The following is a 3,912-nucleotide window of genomic DNA, read 5'->3' as shown; positions in this document are numbered from 1 at the left end:
GCTAATGTGCCATTTCATTGAGGGACATCTGCTGATGTGTTGTCCTGGTGTGTTCTGGGATTGGTTAGTTGTTTTTCCTGCCTTGCCCAATCTTGATGAATCGGACTTATATTTTGAATGAACAAAAAATGCATTTGTACTTAGTGAATTGCTTGCAATTTTCTCTGTTTTGCACTTCGATTGTGTATATGTATTGTTTGTTGTCACTTGCTGATGCGCCCATCCTTGGCATCTATTAAAAAAAACGTATTATCTCATTGCATTCCTCCAGTCTAAATAAAAATTATAATATAGATCTGGCCAGAATGTATATATGTTGAACATCTTTTGTACTGTATGTAGCCAACCATCCTAATTTAAGAACCACAAACTAAACACAATGCAGTTCTAAAGAAATTAGTTTTCCATCTAGAAGATTCAAAGTGTATAGTTCCAGTGAATTTCTTATATCGGAAGGAAGCGCGTTCCAGATGGCCGTGGAAGCGCTTCAGAATGCACGCAATTCAATGACCTTCTTTGTTCAACGGCTACCCTAAAGCCACTGCAAGGATGACCAGAATTTGCATGACGGTTCATGCTCCTTGACAAGCTCAGCAAGGTATTGTGGTTCATTTGTGGCAGGTATTTTGAGTTAATGAATGTGACCTTATATTATAGTCACGTGGAAACCGGAAGCCAATCCTGCTTGGTGCAGCATGTACAAAGAGTTTTGTACATGCTGCAGCATGGCATTATTTTTTGCCAGAGGTCCCGTAGAGTCGGGAGTTGCAAAAATAGAGCGTTACCGATACTATTCCACTGTGCCTTGTTTTTTTTTTACCCCACACAGCCATCTTCACATTGTGTGGTATAGAAAGATGGGTCTGGGCAGCAGCAGAGAACACAGGCAACTTGTCCTTTATGCCACACCTAGGGCCACGAGGAGGGATTTATCAATTGTTGGAGTGCGGAGAGACCACTTCAAGAGCTGGGTGAGTGGTGTCGACTCTACGGAGTGCCAAGAACGAGGACATCAATAGCTGCAAGGGCCTCATCAAATTTCATGTGTAGGGAAACATCAAGAATTTTGAGTTCTGCATCCACCATCCCCAAGGGAGCCACCTGATCTACCTACCGCTGAAGTGTTGGATACACCACACCAAGTGAGACAGCAGTGCTCTCCTTACTATTGGAAGGTGGACACGCCACACAGAGGGAGCCACCATTGCTCTACCGACTGCTAGACTTGAGGCAATACAACAAAGAAGGCAATAACGCTCTGCATATTGCTATAGGCTGACTACTAAGAACTGGGACACGCAGGACCGTGGGTCCCTGTAAGCGAGAGCAATGGTGGGTGGTTATGGGGGATTGAGTCATTCGGTTGCATTGCATGTACAAACGGGTTTTCCATACAGAGCATACAAGTCAGAGAATACTTGTGGGAGTCTGTCTATAATTGTGCATTAAAGTAGCACCTATAACAGTGTGGCAAAACGACAAATCCGCTTGGTGTGTTACGTCCCTCCCCAAAAAATCACGCTTCGCATGAACCCTGAAACTATTCCAAATTGTTATATTGTCCAACCTACCTGTGTCCAAATAGTGGCAGTTTCCTTCTCGTCTCTGCCTGCATCATCAGGTCATCTTTTTCTATATGCATCCTTTTTCTTCTACGTTGGTCACTCTTTGGCTCCAGTTTAGATGCAGTATCCTTCTGTAGCAATATATTTGGAATATCAATAGAATCAAAATGTTTGTTAAGATTGGAGGAATGCGATCAGCTATGAAGCTCTTTTTCACAGATGTCCAGTAGGGTCGGGTAAGCATGTTTATCGACTGCCAACCTGAAGTTACAGACTGCCAGCCTCAAACCTCAGAGCTGGTCTCCCAGGATCTCCCTGCAGTAATGAGATGTTAACTACCTTTCCTGATATACAGGATGCTGTGGGTTCGATCCTGACCCTGACTCCTGTATAATTGAAATTAGCATTTTCTCCCCATGGTTTTTTTCCGGGTTCTCTGGTTTTTCGTTTCATAGGATTATTGTGAAGTGAATGTGCTGTGCGGCTATGCTGAATCTGTGCAGGCTGTGCGTGTAATGCAAGCCGTGACAGCTTCACTGCGCTTAATACTCTCGGTGACCAGGTGTCTGGCAGGTTAATCTCTTTAATACGTAAATAGAATAGAAGGTAATCTAGAGAGAAATGTACGCTTTATGACCGTGTACCATTTCCCTACTTTGGTTTCTTTGGTTAACTATTGGGTCAAGTGAGAGTTGGACGTGTGACAATGTACTGCACACACGCGTTTACACACACACACACGGTCATTTGTTTACGTCGCAATAACACGCATAAGTGCAGTGAGTAAATATTTTTATTTGAATTCGGAACATAAGATGGACATTGCACAGATGATAACAATTTGTGTAAGAGTCAAGGGCTTGGGTAGGATGGGTGGGTCAATGGGTATGGATGGGGAGGTATGGGAGGGGAGTAGGTGGTGAACCTATGCCCCTTTTTGTGGGTGGTCGGTGGCGGCAGCTGTCCATAACGTTCGTCAATTCACTTCTTCACCGGAGTCTCGAGTCGCTTCCGCAGGCACCACTTCTATTTTAAGTGACTGCAGACGGGGATGCAGGGCTGGGCACGGACGCACACACATCACAGATCATTAAGATGCACTCAACAAATGTAGTCGGCCTTCACAGCCAGCGTTATAAATTATCCATTTGTGGGTTAGGCCCAAACGATGATCGGAACAAACCTGTGTTTCTAAGAATCCATTAAGTGATAGTGACGTCACAATGGTGCTTTTGCCAGGCTAGGTGCACGTTGAGGGCGTCAGGTGATGTGTGGGAGGAACTTTCTGCTGGCACGTCATGGATACAAACCGAGCTGCTATGCAATGACTGACTGAGGTGACTTGTAGATGTGCTTCTTACTATGTTAATTTACCACGTTGTATCATCCATCTGGTTGTTTCGCTCATTGTTGTGAGCGTTGGCCATCTATTTTTGTCGTTCGGGGGAACAATAACCTTCATGTGTTCTCTAATCCACGTGTCCCTCCACTGTATCTAAAAATGTGCATCTCCACAGTTTTAACTGCTGTGCCACCAATCCACCCAGGAGCTTCAATACTCTGTTTGGGAAGATTCTAATTGGTTGGGGAGGTTTTGGCAATTATTTTGGCAAGTTTGAAGATCTCTGTATAAGTTTGTGGGTTTCTGTAAGTGTATGTATATCTGAGAACAGTTCTGGGTCTCTTGATGTTATGGGTTTTTGGGTAGGGCAATGGGTCTCTGTCTTAGTGTACGGGTCTCTGCGTGAGCCTATGGTGTCTCTGCGACCTTCACTTACCGGTGACGACCTAGATGGCACCAACAAAAGGCGCCAACGGGGCAGCTACATACACAGCACACATCACAGTACAAAGGTTAACGGAGATTCACGCGCGTGTTACAATATAATATTGACCACAGCGGACTTTGTTGAGATGAAATTACGCCTCCAACAGTCAACCAGCGCAGTCCTCAAAACACGCACTAAACAACAATCCGTAGCTGAGCTGTATAAACGAAGGAACATTTTTGCGCCGGGAATTTGCCGGCGGGAAAGAGAAACCCTCACCGATTTTGCTGTTCACCACACCGGCACCAATGCCTAGGGGATAGCCGAGTCCGCCGACGGCTGCAAACAACACACACACAGGAGGGAGGGAGAGTTAAATGGTGGTTAAACATTTAAGCTCGCCCAGCACGTCCGAATTAGCACGGTTTGCAACGTAAGGTGTGACAGATGTTCCAACGTACACACACTCGCAGCGACTTTTGGCTGGCCATCGAAAAAAGACCGTCACCGCATCATCGCGTGGCTCTCTCAGATACGCTTCTGCGGCCATCTGCAATGCTCTTCCGATATTAGGAAGC

General features: G+C 45.4%; 1 long non-coding RNA gene across 1 annotated transcript; it reads right to left on the bottom strand.

Moving 5' to 3' along the window:
* Window positions 1-2,347: 2,347 nt before the first annotated feature.
* LOC144737480 (uncharacterized) lies at window positions 2,348-3,670 on the bottom strand. Its single transcript, XR_013588997.1, has 3 exons — window positions 3,614-3,670; window positions 3,344-3,388; window positions 2,348-2,624 (listed from the first exon to the last, which is right to left on the bottom strand). It is a non-coding gene; the product is annotated as an uncharacterized LOC144737480 (long non-coding RNA).
* Window positions 3,671-3,912: the final 242 nt, after the last annotated feature.

Source organism: Lampetra planeri, chromosome 69 (assembly GCF_965212315.1).
Source record: "Lampetra planeri chromosome 69, kcLamPlan1.2.h2, whole genome shotgun sequence".
Taxonomy (NCBI): Eukaryota; Metazoa; Chordata; class Hyperoartia; order Petromyzontiformes; family Petromyzontidae; genus Lampetra; species Lampetra planeri.
This window is presented reverse-complemented; position numbering and strand designations above follow the sequence as displayed.